Raw genomic sequence first — 16,799 nt, forward strand, 5'->3', positions numbered from 1 at the left:
AGAGATAGAGAGACAGAGACAGAGAGACAGACACACGGAGAGACAGAGCATGTCCAGATCAGGCTTCCTCTAAAGGGACCCTCCAACACCCAGCAGCTGTAGCTCTTTCTTCATCAGATAACAAATTGGCTCCTTGGGTTTTAATTTGTGGGTGATTAAGAGAAATGCATTTCTTTGCAGTTCTCCTAAAAACCACACGAGACTTGCTATTTTCATACGTGCCATACCGGCTGACTTTATGGGGCCCTCGGGGACAGGCTGCCGGGACACTTCAGGGGGGACGGGTCCAGGCGGTGATTCCCAGTGTGGCTTCCACATGGGCCTTCCCCCGGGTCAGTGCCGCGACTGCTTCTGTGAGCAAACACCCACGATCTGTGGGGAGCCCCCAAATGCCCACGCTCCCTCTTCCCGGGACACCCACCTCTTCTTTAAGGGCCGGGGCGGTGGCTCCCTGCTTCTGGACACTTCCCACAGCTTTACAAAGAGAGGACGCATTTCTGTATCCGGAGGACACACACCGTGATTCCCTCCATGGAGCAGGGACTTGCTGAGAGGCATAGACAGAACTCCATCCTTGCGAGAGACATGGTTCACTGCGTAAACATTGGCGTCTGGCTGCAAGGGGGGTGGTGTTTCTTTAACAAGCTGTTCAATCCTGATGTTATAGTTTTTTGTCCCAGCCCCAATTAACTCGTTAATTCCAACGAGTTATTAACTGCTCAAGTGGAGACTGTTTTTTGTTCAACTTGATGGCGTCTATGGCGTCCTCCCTGGAACACATCCCATTCCTCAGTAAGTCTCTGTTGAAAGGAATAAAAGAAATTCAGTTAAAAAACACCACCAAAATCCTTACAGAAAAATGTGTAACACTTTGAGTTAATTAATAACTTTCACTAGCTAGTGTTTTCAGAGAAAAACATCCGTGAGATAATTTTTCTCAAGCTATGACTGATTTTGGCAAAATTGATTCCTAATTAGCAGCACAACTCGAGTGAAAAGTAAATGCCAAACCAGAAAGAAATTCTGAAAAAAACCGTCTCTTCCTACTTAAGACTAAAAGAAAGTGAGCAATGAAATTGACCAAAGATTCTTAAAGCTCCTCTGTTTAAAACTAGACGATGCTTTATCAACTCAATATGTTTTATATTTCCCATCTTTGTAAGGATAAATTTATGAACATTGTTTTGCTACAGAAAGACCATTAGAATAAGTAGCAAAAAACCAAGCATCCAAAATACTTAAAGATATATAAATTGGTAAGAATAAACCGAAAAACCCAGTAGAAAAATGGGCAAAAGTTGTGAACAGAAAATTCACAGAAGAGGAAACATGGTGGCCAAAGGCCATGGCGGCACTCCATCTCACTGGCGCCTGGAGAGAGGGAAAGGGAGGTGAGTGACATCATCAACACGAAGTTGACAAAAGTTAAGATCTTTGGTTGTTCTCAAGTGGGGTGGCATTGCCCCTCAGGGGACATTCAGCGATGTCTGGAGTCAGTTTTGACTGTCATGAGTGGGAGGTGCAACTGACATCTAGTGGGTGGAGGCCCGCGACGCCCCCAAGAAATTAGCCCACTGAAAATGTTAACAGTGTTGAGATAAGAAATCCTGAGACACACAGGAGGCGATGGAGATCAATGTGGATGTCGGACTTGCTGGTGGGACTGTGAACAGGTGCCGACTGATGCTGTCTCGTAAAGGTGACGATGTGCACACCCTATGACCTTGCAATTGCACTGGGGTTTATACTTTAGAAAAACTCACTCTGGCACCAGGAGACATGGTTAAAAATGCTCATGCAGTGTTGTCTGAGAAATGGAAACTGGCACATCCATCAGTGGGAGAAGGAGGATGCATTCGTGTAACTTTTTATTGCATCCGAGTGAGCAAAGTAGGACGCACATATCGACATGGATGAATCCCACGATCAGAGTGCTAACATGTGCCCAAAAAAAGTACATTTATAGGACATTTTACAACCCTAAGAACAATGTTATCTAAAATTTTATCAAGGGGCACTTGGGTAGCTCAGTCGGTCAATCGTCTGACCTCAGGCTCAGGTCATGATCTCTCAGTTCATGAGTTCAAGCCCCACATCAGGTTCTGTGCTGACAGCTCTGACCCTGGAGCCTGCTTGGGATTTTGTGTCTGTTTCTCTCTCTGCCCCTACCCCACTCACACTCTGTGTGTGTGTGTCTCTCTCTCTCTCTCAAAAATAAACATTAAAGAAAATAAAAATAAAAAATAAAATTTTATCAAAATCCCAATAATACTTTTTTGCAGAAATAGAACAATGCATCCTAAAATCCATACGGGAAATCAAGGAACCCAAGTGGCCAAACAATCCTGAAAATAAAAGAGCTCGTGGAATGAGAGCCCCTGATTTCAAAACCTACCACAAAACTACAGTGACTGAAACAGTGTGAAACTGACCTCTAAGTCAATGGAATGGAAGAGAGAGCCCAGAAATAAACCCTCACATATACAGTCAACTGACTTTTGACACGGGTGTTGGGGACATTCAAAGGGGAAAGGACAGTCTTGTCAACAAATGGCGTGGGGAATGCTGGATGTCCACATGCAAAAGAATGAGGTTAGCCCCTCACCTGACACCATAGACAAAAATTAACTCCAAACAGATCTACGACCTAACTGTAAGAGCCAAAACTATAAAACTCTTAGAAGGGAACATAGGGCAAAAACTTCATGACACCAGATTTGACATTTATTCTTGGATAGGGCACCAAAGTTACCGGGAACAACAAAAAACAGACACACTGACTTCATGCACATTGAACAATTTTGTGTATCAAAAGACACTATCAACAGAATAAGAAGGCAACCCATAGAATGGGAGAAAATATTTGCAAATGTGTATCTTATAAGGGATTAATACTCAGAATCTATAGGGAACTCCTTAAACTCAACAAAAAAAACAACCAACCTGATCAGAAATGGGCAAAGAACTTGAATAGACATCTCTGCAAAGAAGACACACAAACAGCCAATTAACACATGAAAGATGCTCGCCTAACACCCACTGGGATGGCCACTCCTCACAGCGAGGACACAGGGAGAAGACCGTCTACCAAGCAGGAGGAGGCCTCGCACCACCTCGCAACCTTGGACCCGCCAGCGCCTCCATCTTGCACGTCCGGCCTCCAGAACCGTGAGAAGCCCAGGTCTATGGTGTCCTGTGGGGGCTGCCCAGGGGGAGTGAGACAGCTCGTCTTCTACTCTCTGTGATATTAATTATGTACACGCCACGTGTACCAAGTGGAGGCGTGCTGGGCTTCTGAAGCACATTTGTTTTTGACTCACCGACAGTGCCCAGCAAGGTGCCAGGCAGGCCACAGGTGCTCACTGTGTGCAGGAGGGAGGACGCAGGGCTTGAGGAGGAACCTGCGCTCCCAGCAGTGAAATCAGCATGGGGACGGACACGGGGCTGGACACAGCGAGCTCCTAGCTGGCCGCCGGCAGGCCACAAGTTGCAATGAGCAGTTCTCCCCCGCGAGGAAAGAGAGGAAAGAGCCCGTGCCTTTAGAGCCCTCCGCATGCGCCGTCCCACTAACCAGCCGCAGAGGGGGGGAAGCAATGGAGGACAAAGGCTCTTTCTCTCAGGTTTCAGCAGCTCCGTGGCCTGCACCCAGGAGGAAGCGGGTGACAGAATGGGTCCCACCAGGGCCCTCAGGACCGCATGTGGTTTTGGGGTTCCTGTGGGGCTTTGTCCCACAGCCACCTGCTTCTCACTGCTTCCAAGTGCATTTGGGGGTTGGGCTCAGCACGGCCTAAGGCTTCAGAAACTCCCAGAAGTTGACATGTGGATTGCCAGAGCAACCTGTCTAAAAAGGAGCATTTCTACAAGAGTGGGTGTCTGTGCGTCTGTCTCAGGCTCTCTCCCCTGCAAGCATTTGAGGTGACATCCCACTCTGACAGTCCCAAACGAGCAGGAAAAAATTCACATCTCGGCTCAAGATGCAAGGAGGAAACTCAGTTCTGGGGACACCTGCTCTGTTCAGGGTCGCGGGGCTCATACGAAATCGGGAGCCAGACGGCAGTGGGAGGGAAGAAGGCAGCAGGGGTCGGAGATGCAGGGCGGGCTCCCACGGAGCTGCCCCAGTTTGGGAAGCACGCCCCGCCCCTCCGCTGCTTCAGGTTTCCCTGCTGCAGCACAGACATGTGACTGCCTGAACGGTGTGCCGGCCTGGGACCCGGGCCCTGAGCCGCCCTGGCTCGCCGGTCAGAGTTGGCGCCGAGCAGAGGGAGGGAGGCAGGCAGAGTGCCCACCATCACACCGAGATGTTCTTCCCCACTCTCCCGTCTTCGGGTTTCACGGTGTGTGGGCGAGGTCTTCCTCAACGCACTCACCTTCAAGGAGAGGAGGTGACAGCTGGAGAGGGGACGGCGTGCGCACGGGCAGGCCCGCGGCTGGAGAGGGGGCGGCGTGCGCACCCGCACGACCACAGCTGGAGAGGGGGCGGGGTGCGCACGGGCAGGACCACTGCTGGAGAGGGGGCGACGTGCGCACCGGCATGACCAAAGCTGGAGAGTGGGGCGGCGTGCGCCCTGGCACCCGGGAGGCTGGAGAGGGGGCGGCATGCGCACCGGCAGGACCACGGCTGGAGAGGGGGCGGCATGCGCACGGGCACCCGGGAGGCTGGAGAGGGGCCGGCGTGCGCACAGGCACCCGGGCGGCTGGAGAGGAACCCGGGAATCCAGGCTCCGGCAACTGAGTCAGTAGCAACGGAGAACTTAATGGTAATCGTAGGGGGCATCACCGATCCTAACAAGCTTGATGCAAGTCACATGCACACCTGTAAGCGCACGCTCGCTCCCCGAGAGGCCTCGTTACCGCCTCAGCTTATTGTGATCCGGCTCAGCGTCTGGATGTGAGGGTCTGGTCAGTTGCAGCTTCGTCCTTCCAGAGGGGACGCCACTTATCCGTCTGGCGGGTGGCTCTCGCACAATATGGGGCCAGTGGAGTGAAGCAGGGAACTCCCGGATCCTTGCAGGTGAAACAGCAAGGAGCCGCTGCCTGAGGGCGGGGTTCTCGGAGCTGCGCGAGTCTGCGGGTCCCGACGCGCACGCGCGGCCTGGCCCGCAAACCTCTGCCCGGGCAAGGGCCCTGCATGCCGAGCCAAGTGTAGTTGAGAGCCGAGCAGGCTTAACGTTTGTGAATTGTGAGCAGGTCTCTGTTCTTCCTAGATTTCTATAAAACGGCGAGACTGCATAGGATTTTCCTGGCATGACGTCATAGCAGGCAAATGGTCCTCAGTGCCTTCCTGATACCCGTACTTCCCCTCTTTAAAAAAAAATTTTTTTTCTTAACGTTTATTTATTATTGAGAGACAGAGACAGACAGAGCACGAGCAGGGAAGGGGCAGAGAGAGGGAGACACCGAATCCAAAGCAGGCTCCATGCTCTGAGCGGTCAGCACACAGCCTGCCGAGGGGCTCGAACTCATGAGCTGTGAGATCAAGACCTGAACTGAAGTCAGCCGCCCAATGGACTGAGCTGCCAAGCACCTCTGCTGCCTCTCTTTCTTGAAACAACACCCCCTTTTGTTAGAAATGGGAGCAGCACTGCGCCCAGACCTAACTAGTAGATAGTAACCGGTCTAAGAAAGTCACAGTGACCTGTTCTCAATGTTCCCAGCTTCCCTTGCAGCTGCAGGGGGAAGAAAAGCTTTTCCTCTACGGTCTTAGTAACGTACCTGGGGCCTGCAAATTAAACCGACAAAAGACAGATTAACAGCAGAAGAGGCATACAATTTTTGTTAATGTTAATATTTGTATATGCCTGGGGGCTCCACAGCAAAGAAGGGAAAACCCCAAAGAATCAGTTAAGACTCAGGGACTTAAGTACCATCTTAACAAAGGCCAATACATTGTGGAGAAGTGACCAGACAGCGGAAAGGAGGCTTGGACTTCTCGGGCTGATAAATTATGGGAAGATGGCTAACAAAAACATGCGGGAAACTAATGGTCGTCAAGGCGAGTTTAGGAGAGTTTCTTTATGTGACCCGTCTTGGTACCACCTCCAGTGATTAGGGCTGTTTTCCTCTTTCTGGTATCGAAGAGGGGGACGCTTGGACAAAGGAAATGTGTGCTCTGCTCTTAGGGAGACGGAGAGGACAGAGAGCTCTTCCTGCGTCTGCTTTTTTGCCATTGTCTTTAGCTTCTAATAATTCCTATATCAAAGTGACATATTGTAGTATGGCACATTCTGATCCCTTTTGCATCTAAGGGTGGCCATGTGACCCAGGTATGGCCAGTGGGACTGTTACAGAAACTGGTCTGGATCACCCGGCAGAAGAACCAAGCGGCACTCGGAGATCTTGGAAGGAAGGAGGCTTATTTACACGGGTGGGCCCAGAGGAGATCATTCTCCAGAGATCTGAGCCCAGGGTGTCTACAGAGGGGACAATTTATAGTCTGTTACTTCCGCATTTCTCATTAGGAGTAATTTAGCGCCTGAGGCAAGCAGGGTGGGAACAGGAGCAGGGTGGGAGCAGAAGGGGAGCCTTTAGGTAGGGACTGCAACTCCCTTATCAGGTCCTGTCTCGCTGTCATATAACAGATTTTCCCCTAACAGAACCAAAAGACCAGTTGGATGTAGGTGTTCCTGATAAAAGAGGGTGGGTGTGCCTGGATCAACCGTTCTTCCTCATTTTTCTTGTCTGGGATGCAGATGTGATGGCAGGAAGTACAGCAACCACCCTGTGACCATGAAGCATTAAGCAAGAGCCAACATACTAAAGATAGAGGAAGAGAAATCCGTGAAGGCTTTGGGTCCCCCAGTGCCATTGCTGAGGAGCTAAACCAGCATAAGCAGTCACCTACTCATCAACTTCTTGGTGAGACCAAAACAGTCCCGTGTGGTTGGGGCTTCTATGACTTTGCTATCAGACACATTTCTGCGTGATTTTCTGGCTGCCCTATGCAGTTGCTTTCCTGTCACTTGAATATTTAGTCCTCCCACCCCACGATGTCCCTCTTCCAGCTGCCAGCCTTAGCACTGCCCAGCCCTGCTGAACAGACGCGACTTCCCAGCAGTTCTGCCCTGACACCAGGGGGCTTCTTGCTCTCCCGAAGACTGATCCCTCTCCAGAGGCTGCCCCGTGAGTGACTCTTACTCTTCCCCACCTACTCCATGTGCCTTCGCCACGTGTCCTTCTCAAGGGAGCTGTGCATGCACCACGGTGTGTGCTGTAAGTTCTGACTCTTGTCTGCCCTCCCCCGTCAGCCTGGAGGTGGCGCAGGTCAGGCTCGCCTCTGTCTCCAGGGCCTGCCACCAGGTAGGGGCCTTATATGTGTTTATTAAATAAACAAACAAATGGACAATGCCCTAGCTGGCCTCTGGAACAGACACGTGACTGAGTGTTCTGGGACCAGCTCCCGGGGATGCTGTGCCTCCAGCAGTAGATTCTGCCTCCTTCGCTCCAGGAAATACCCATCAGCGTCCCTCAGGTCGCTCCCAAAGGCACCAGGCTGTTCCACCTCCTCATGCGATCTGCTGCTGGACCAGGGTGTCACCAGCAGCCCCGGACTGCCGATCCCAGCAGTGGCCCTGACACTGTCACTTGGGTAACAGTCCTTCCCCTCTGACGGTCTCTCTTTCATCTGTGAGTCCCGTGGGTAGAATCTAACTCACCCCCTTGCAGAATAAACCAGAGAGACAGAGCATGAGCAGGGGAGGGGAAGAGAGGGAGAGAGAGAGAGAGAGAGAGAGAGAGAGAGGGAGGGAGAGAGAGAGAGAGTCCCAAGCAGGCTCTGAGCTGTCAGCACAGAGCCCAGTGTGGTGGGGCTCGAGCCCATCAACCGTGAAATCATGACCTGAGCCCAAATCAAGAGTTGGATGCTTGAGAAGAAATTCTCCACCTGTGGACGACTCAGAGGCAGGACGGTTGCAGGCTTGTAGGCTGGATGCGCTCTAAATGCGCGTGTCTGACCACCAGACCATAATCTAAGAACACACAGGACAGAAATCCCTCACGTTTGCCTTCTTGCTGCTTACTGCTTATTTCCTTAGCAGTCAATTTCATTACGTAGACATGACCGGTCCTTTTTAGATTAAGCCCTGGTTTACCGCCAAGCACCGCTGTGTTGACAGAGGGGCCCGCTCTCTCTCTCTCTCTCTCTCTCTCTCTCTCTCAAGCACTTAGGGGTCTCTCAGGCCCTCTCAGCAAGCCCACCTGCAGCTTTGGCTTAAGCAGGGGCTCCCTGGGAACAGACCCCGTGCATTCCTGTGGACCCGCGGGGACCTTCTCCCACGCCAGCCACTGTGCAGGTACTGAGTTTTACGATTACGGGAGTGGGTGCTCGATCTCAGCGGGGACCCAGCGCCAGGCTGACTCCTGTGGCCCAGTGGGCTTCCATGAACCCAGGCCTCCCCCCCACCACGATGCCACTGGTTCCTTTGGCCCACGGGGGCTCCTGTGGCACCAGGCACCCGTGGACTCCAGCAAACACAGGCTCCCGGCACTGGCTGGGTCCCGCAGCCACAGGCTCCTTCTGGGCTCCCCCGAACCTAGGCCCGCTGGGTCCGTCCGGCAACAGGCCAACTATCATGAACTCAGGCTTTGAACTCCCCAGACCTCGGCCCCTGGCCCACCCCACCGCCACACCGGCCTCCCAGACCCAATCTACAGGCTGGCCCCTGAGGATCGGTCCTCCCCAACCTCTTCCAAACAACGGAAGAGAAGGGAACGCTTCCAAACTCAGTGTACGAGGCCAGCATTTCTCAGACACGAAAGCCACATAAGGACACTGTACGAAAGCTACGGGCCGGCGTTCCTGACGAACACAGATGCAAAAACCCTCAATACAATACTAGCAGACTGACTCAGCAGCACGTTAAAAGGATCATACACCATGGGCAAGAGGGATCCGTCTCTGGGATGCAAGAATGGCTCCACACCCACAAATCAGTACACGGGATCGATGCCCCACAGGAATACGACGAGAGGTAAGAGTCATGTGATCATCTCAATAGGTGCAGAAAGAGCATGTGACAAAATCCAACATCTTTTCCTGATAAAGACACAATAAATTGAGTATACAAGAAAACCACCTCAGCATAATAAAGGCCCGCGCCAACATCACGCTCAGTGAGAGGTGGAAATCTGCTCCTTTCAGGTCAGGAACGAGACGGGGGCCTCACCACCACTATTCACCACGGTACCGGACGTCCTGGCCACAGCTGTCGGGCAAGGAAAGGAATTAACGGCATGCAAATCACAGAGGAAGAGATTTAAAACATTATCCCTATCTGCAGATGAGCTTATATTTGGAATAAAGTTTACACACAAAAGACTGTTGAAATAAATCAATTTAGTAAAGTGGCAGGATACAAAATCAACATGCAGATATCAATTGCATTTCTGTATACTAAGAACAAAGTATCTGAGAAAGAAATATAAACAACCTCAGGGGCATCTGGGAGGCTCAGTCGGCTAAATGTCTGACTCTAGACCTCAGTTTGGGTCTGTCTCAAGTCACGCATCGGGTTCTGCACGGGGCATGAATCCTGCTTTAAAAAAATTGGGGAAAAAAAACCAATCTTATTTACAATAGTATCAAAAGTAACAAATGCTTCGGAAGAAATTTAGCCAAGGCGGTAGCAGATCGGCAAGACACTGATGAAAGAAACTGAAGCAGACACAAGTCGGTGGAAAGATCTCCCGTGCTAGTCAATGGGAAGAGTTAACGTCGTTATTGTGTCCACACTTCCCAGAGTCATCCCTAGATGCAATGCGATCCTTCTCAACACTCCAGTGGCATTTTTTTTTAATTTTTTTTTCAACGTTTATTTATTTTGGGGACAGAGAGAGAGACAGAGTATGAATGGGGGAGGGGCAGAGAGAGAGGGAGACACAGAATCGGAAACAGGCTCCAGGCTCTGAGCCATCAGCCCAGAGCCCGACGCGGGGCTCGAACTCACGGACCGGGAGATCGTGACCTGGCTGAAGTCGGACGCTCAACCGACTGCGCCACCCAGGCGCCCCTCCAGTGGCATTTTTCATCGAGGTGGAAACGATCCTGAGGTTCATGCAGAATCAGTCTTGGGAAAGAACAAAGTGCAGGCATCACGCTTTACGGCAAAGGTGGGGTTATATGAACCGCGTGGTACTGGCACAAAAGAGACACCTCGCTCAGTGGGCAGAACGGGGAGCCCAGGAGTAACCCCGCACACGTATGGTCACTTAATTTACAACGAAGGAGTCAGAAGTGAACAGTGGGGGGATGACCGTCTCTTCAATAAAGGGTGCGGGGAAAACTGGGTAGTCACTAGCAGAAATCTGAAACGGATTCCCTATCTTACACCATTCACAAAAAATTAATTTGACTTGAACTAAATGTAAGATGTTAAACTATAAAACCACCAGAAGAAAATAGGGAAAAGCCTCCTTGACACGGGTCCTGGCAGTTACTTTTTGGAGAGGACAGCAAACGCACACAACAGAGAAAAACAAACAAGTGAGACCGCGTGGAATTAAAATTCCTCCGCACAGCAGAGGAGACCGTCAACAGAACTTGCACAGAGGATCTGGTAAAGAGGTAACTTCGAAAATGTATAAGGAGTTACTACAACGCAGTAGCAAAAAGAAAAAAGAAAGAAAATGTATCAGGAGTTACTACAACGCAGTAGCAAAAAAAAAATCCTAACATATTGCATAAAAAAAGGAAATAATGCAATATCAAAAAAAAAAAAAAAAAAGAAAGAAAATGTATAAGGAGTTACTACAACGCAGTAGCGAAAAGAAAAAAGAAAGAAAATGTATAAGGAGTTACTACAACGCAGTAGCAAAAAAAAAGTCCTATCGTTTTGCGTAAAAAAAGGAAATCTTGCCATTTGTAGCAACGTGGATGGAGCCTGAGGGAGGGATAAGCCAGAGACAAGAGCTGGGGGTCCTCACTGACGTGTGGAATCTAAAAGAGCTGAACTCACAGAGGAGCGTTTGCGGGGTTGGCCAGGGCCGGGGTGAGGGGACGGGAAAACATTGGTCAAGCGGCACAACCTGTCAGCTTCGGTATGAATGAGTCCCGGGGACCTAGCGTGCGGCACGGCGGCTACAGGGAACAGGACTGTGCTGCACGTGCACCGGGAAGGTGGGGAGGGAGTGACCTTATGTGTTCTCACCACACACAGAAATAGCAATTCTGTGACGTGATGGACATGTTAGCTTACCCGGTAGTGGTCATTTCACAATATGTTTGTGTATCAATAGGTTTGTGTATCACATCATCAAGTATGTTGTATCTCAGCAAAGCTGAAAAGAAAAACTTCCGCCCCCCACCCCCCAAACAAGAACAAAAAGAGTTACAGTATTTCATGGGCGAGTGGAATTGCAATCTTCCAACAGGTGCCGGAAGCACCAGCTAGGTCCGGCCAGGTGGGTGTGTAATAGGTCAATTTATAAGATACCAGAAAGCTTATTGTATGTAAGTTCGGCTTAAACTCACCTTTCATGAATAATTGAGATAGAAGCTTACGTAGTTCCCTATTAGGGTTATCAGAAACTACTAACCGCCCTATCTCGCTTCTGTAACTTGGCCTGCTTGCTAAATAGATAACTTAGGTGGCAAAACGCTCCCCCACCCCTTCCACCAAGATCTGGCCTAGGCAAGACCAACACGTAAAAAGTCACCAACTCGCTGCCCCACGGTATCTTACCAGTCTAACTACGACTGGTCATTTTAAACCCTCTTAGGACAAAGAACTTTAAGTTGATAGGTTCCCGCCAACACTAACGTCTGTGTGTCACAATATGGCTACCATGAAATGCTGTAAATTGCAATTGGTTAACCAAATAATGACCTATTCTGACTTGCTAAAATCCATAGAAGCTCACTGCTGCCTTTGTTCGGGGCCGTTCTCTGCACTCTTCTCCTTAAGATCAGGAGATCAGGTTTGGCCCGGCCGTGAATAAAATCCTGCCTCGCTTCTATTCGGCGTCTGGTGGGTTTTTTCGACAGCACCCTGTTTCAGGGGGAAGACCGAGATGGCAGCAGGGCGGGAGGGCCCTGGCCTCTGGGGCCCAAGGTGACGGAACAGCAGAGAACGGATGGCTTCTCCCAGCTGCCCATCAGCCCACGGAAGGGGCCGGGAGGCCAAGTCCTCACCCTCTGGGGCGACGGCTAACAGCACCGTGGCCTGGGACTGTAAACCACAGCATCGCTTCTCGCCATTCGGGGGCCGGACGTCCGAGATCAGGCGCCCGCGTGGCCAGGTGATCGCTCGGTTCACGGCTTCGTGAGATCGAGCCCTGGGTCGGGCTCTGTGCTGACAACTTCTGTGTCTCCCTCTCTCTCTGCTCTCCCCACCCCCACCCCCGCCCAAATAAATACACATTAAAAGAAAAAACTTCCCTTAAAGAGCCCGCAGGGTGGGTGCTCGTGAAATGGCAGCAGTGCCCTGTTTTTGTAACACAATTATGAAATCCTAGTATTCTGGGGAACTTTTCACTTTCTAGTTCCTGTCTGGAGCCGCTGAGGGGTGACCGCCGAGGGCTGCACCCAGGCCCAGGCCAGCACGCCTCTGTGGCCACGACGACTCTCTTCCAGCTCACCTCCCGAGAAGCAATGTACGCGAACACCCTGGGCGTGAGCGGGGCTCCCCCCCCCCCCCGTTTGTAGAATCATCTCGCTTGTGATTCTGAAAAACTACCAGGTCCAGGGCACGTGTCACTGGCCCTGTCCTCCTGAGTGTGACAGGGCACGCCCACCTCAGCCCCAAGGAGGTGCTGCTTACATGGGTCAGTGAGTTTTGAGGGAGACGTCAAATTCCACAAAACACTTGCTTTTTCCGCCTCGCTGGAGAGCCCCTCTGGCCCCTTATGTGTGGACCTGGCCGGCCGGCGTTCCCTCTCTCCCCCTGGGCGAGTGGGGGCAGGGGCCCGAAGTCAGTCCAGTCAGTACTTGTACAGGTAAACACACGGACCTGTGGAAACTGATGGGGCGGTTTGCGTCAGAACCTGCCCAAGTTTATGTTTCAAATTTCCTTAAACGAGTTCTTGTGTAGGAAACGTCTTCAGGACGGTATAAACCTGTACTTCATAATGCCGAAAGGGTTAAATAACCCTTGAAAAAATCCTTTACAACAATCATCCTGTGTAGCAAGTCCCTGAGTGTCTACACTGAATGGTATGGGCAGGGCATCCTTTGCAAAATTAAAAATTAAAAAAGAAAAATCCCCAAGACCCCCTAAAACCCTGGGGGAGGAAGCTGATGTAAGGCAAAGTTACACTACATACAATTGCGACTCTGGATGGCTCTAATTAGCCTGGTAAAGGTTAATAGCTTGTACCCCAAGGCGTCTTCCGAAAGGTCCCTCTCGCTCCACATCTGCAAGACCTTTTTTCAAAGATCATTCACATGATAGTGTAATAATATTTTCAGATTAATTGTGCAGAGAGAAGGGCCTTGTGTGTGAGCCCGTAATTCTGTGAGGAGGGATATACCTTTTGAAGCAGAGAAAGCTCACGCAGACGATTTCACTCGAGCCTGCGTACGAGGAAGGGGTGTGTGTGTGTGTGTGTGTGTGTGTGTGTGTGTGTGTGTTTTCAAAAATCACCACTTAGGCATCTGCCACGTTACTTGAGTATTTTCCGCACAGCCTGTCTTGGGAGGGGAACATCACACCGGCAGGTAAGATTCTGGAGCTCGGCACGTGCAGCCAAACACGTACGCTGTGACCCGGTCCACATGCGTGTGCCCTTCCCTTAATTCACCTTGGTGGAGGGCGTGCTAATAAGAATTCCCTAAAACGATCAAGGTCTGCAAGTGACTGTTTTAGCTACAGACACCACAGCTGCCTGTGTCCGAGTCATTAGTTCCCTGACTGCGCTGTAATTAGGTCTGAGATCACTCACCCACTGATGTCTGAGTCCCACTCACAGGCGGTCAGCTCGAGCGAGTTCACGTGTCCCCGTCCGCGGGGTCGGGTGTCAGGTGGTGGAGCGAAGCGGCTGTTGCTCTCTGGGGCCGCGTGCAGCAGCCCCACCCAGTTAACAGGAACAGTTCCCGCCGTGGAGCCAGACCAGAGGTGGTTCTCCCGCGTGGTTAGAGGTGAGGAAGCCCCCAGACACAAGAATCGGGCAATTCTGCTGAGTCACCCTTGTGAGTGGAAAAAAACCCACGTCAGCTGGTTAAACAGCCCCTGTGGGCCTCTTCCACACCTGCACAGGGGGGCGCCCTGTCCACGCCTGCACCTGTTGTGCTGCTGGGCGCCTGCCTCCACCGCTGCTGAAAATTCTGGGTGACGGTCCGTGGTTCCCATGGTTCCCATCTGTTCCCTTACAGGAGAAGCAGTGGTGTGAGGAGCAGCACCAAACAGGGAACCAGGAGACGGGCTTCCCCCTGCCCTCTGGGCACAGGCTGCCTGAGAACTGAGTGTGGCGTCTGCAGGGGGAGAGGGAGGCCCCAGAAACCCCTGCGTCCCTGATGAGAGGGCCTGGGGCAAGCTGAGGGCAAAACACAAGCTAACACCCCCCACCCCCACCCCCCAGGTGGGATACGTGTGACATTCCTCAGGCACTCAAGGCTGCCCGAGGACAAAGAAAAGGGAAAAACACATGGCTACCTGATAGAGATCACAATCCTGTAAGACCAGTCTCCATCGGTTTATAAATATCTTAGTAAATTACAAGAAAAGGCACTATTATCAATAGCCTCATCTCCAGAAGCCTACAGACTCAGCTTCCTGGAGCCCCAACATCACCTTCCATAGTGATGTGGGAACAAAGCAAGAAGGAAATGGCAGGTGAAATTAAATGCCCTCATAACCTGCAGCCCATCGACCAGACTTGTGGCAAATACAGAGCAGAACATCTCTCCAGGACGCCCTAGCGTCCTGATGTCAATGCCTCCTGGATGGAAAACAACCCGAACTCCTCAACAGCCTCTGGCATCTCTGAGTCCTGCTTAGCGGGATCACAGTCCCTCTGGGGGCTGTGACTTGACCCTTTTGACTTGACCCCCCAGCTCCAAAGTATAAAACCTGACAGTGTTCACAACCCCAGCTCCGCTCTTCCTGCCCATGGGTCCTGTCCCCTGCTTTAATAAAATCACCTTTTTGCACCAAAGACGTCTTCAACAATTCTTTCTTGGCCATCGGCTCTGGACCCCGTGAACTCCCATCACCCTAAAACTTCACCAGTCCCCAACCTCTGAAAGGGCGGGCCTACGCCAGCCAACTCCATCTTGTTCTGTGTCCTTCACCTTGACCACACCTCCTCCCCTTGAGTAACCCCCCCCTCACCTGCCTAACAGGACTCGACCCTTCGGCCCCAATAAAACCTTTGTCCTTTTGAAACTCGCTCTCTTTCCCTGGTTATCTCACCGCTGGGTCGGTGCAGGTAGGGGATTGAGCTCGAGCTAGCTCGAATAAAGGCTCTTTGCTTTTGCATCGGACTCTGCTCCCCAGTGGTCTTTGGGGATCACGAATTCTGGGCAAAACACCTCATCCACCTTTTTACATAAAGTCAGACAGCCCACCTGCTCTGCTTCTCCCATGACTTCGGCTCAAAGTAGGCAATGTGCTCGAGCGCGTGTTTGTGTGGGGCCTCTGCACCCCTTCAATAGAACAGAACTGCAGGGGTGCCTCGCCGTCCGCCATCCGTTCCCAGCACCTGCAGGATGGGGCAAATCATCTGGAGCATCTGGGGGACGAGGAGGGGGAGACAGGAGGGTCATGACAACCGGGGAGGCTCCGGATGCCTATGGGCACGACCCCAGGGCCACTGGCTTCCTCTCAGCCGCTGCAGCCACCGTCCAGCCCCCCTTCCCTTGGGAGCCCCAACCCAAGTCAGCACTGGGACCCAGAACTCAGCGACAGGGAGCTCTCAGAGGACACATTGTTTCATTTCATCCTGCAGCCCTGGAGGGGGTCAACAGAGTTCCTCTCCAACCAGCCCACCCAGGCTGAGCACGAGGGAGGCACTGCCGGCCCAAGACGCAGCCGGGGCAGAAGGTCACAGGCGGGGGGCCAGAGGCTGGGACACACGTGCTCCTGACCTCTTCTGTGGAGGGCCAGGCCGGGAGCTCCTGTCTGGGGCTCCATCTTGCACACGTCTGGGGGTTGGGCTGCAGCAGGCTGGCCTGGTGGTGAGAAACACAGCTTTTCAGGAGCTCCAGCCAACTCCCCAGCACCGGTTCCAAGGGGCTGATGAAGGGGGGCCAGGGCTGACCCTTCTCATTTCCAGCCTTCCTCCCAAGTTTGCCCACACACCATACGGTTACCTGCAGGCACCCCCGTTCCGGCCTTCTGGGGACCTTCTGGAAGGGAATTCCAAAAAGGTGCATCTGGTCCGAGGTTGTACTCTGGATAACCTCTGCAGATCCTGAACCGTCAAAGCTGTTCGGTTCAGGGATGTTTGTGTGCTGTACAATAGCCGGAGAGAATTCAGCGTCTGGGCCACGTTCCTGAAGAGCAGAGTCCGAGCTGTGAGAGAGGGGAGGCCCGCACGGGCGCTGGGGGGGGGGGGGGTGGGGGAGCAGGGCCAGGGGCCTGAGGAGCCTGCGGACACCTGTGAGCTCCAGGAAGTCACCGCTCTCTTCACCCCCGGTGCCCAGACCCAGGTCAGGCGGTCGAGGGCTCCTCAGCAGAGGGCAGGGGCTCCTGGCACGATGTGGGGGGCATAGGCTTCCTCCAGTGCACGCACACACCCTGGGCTTGGCGGCCTTGCCAACACGTGAGGTCCTGCTCTTTGCTGGTGTGGAAACAGCCGGGACACACCGCAGGAGGACCGGCAGGGGCTGCTGACTCAGAGCCTGCTGTCCCAGGGCCGTCAGCCGGCTC

The 16,799-nt window shown here is 52.3% G+C and overlaps 1 long non-coding RNA gene across 1 annotated transcript in view; it reads right to left on the reverse strand.

Annotated features, from left to right (window-relative positions):
• Nucleotides 1–13,563: 13,563 nt before the first annotated feature.
• LOC121039583 (uncharacterized) overlaps nucleotides 13,564–16,799 on the reverse strand; it is a 12,377-nt gene continuing 9,141 nt past the window's right edge. Inside the window, exons 3-5 of the long non-coding RNA XR_005794855.1 lie at nucleotides 16,241–16,423; nucleotides 15,497–15,660; nucleotides 13,564–14,116 (exon numbers count right to left, since the gene is read on the reverse strand). This is a non-coding gene — a long non-coding RNA (uncharacterized LOC121039583). The remainder of the gene's footprint in view (nucleotides 14,117–15,496; nucleotides 15,661–16,240; nucleotides 16,424–16,799) is intronic.

The sequence above is a fragment of the Herpailurus yagouaroundi genome, unplaced genomic scaffold, assembly GCF_014898765.1.
Source record: "Herpailurus yagouaroundi ecotype Mexico unplaced genomic scaffold, PumYag 181, whole genome shotgun sequence".
Classification (NCBI taxonomy): Eukaryota; Metazoa; Chordata; class Mammalia; order Carnivora; family Felidae; genus Herpailurus; species Herpailurus yagouaroundi.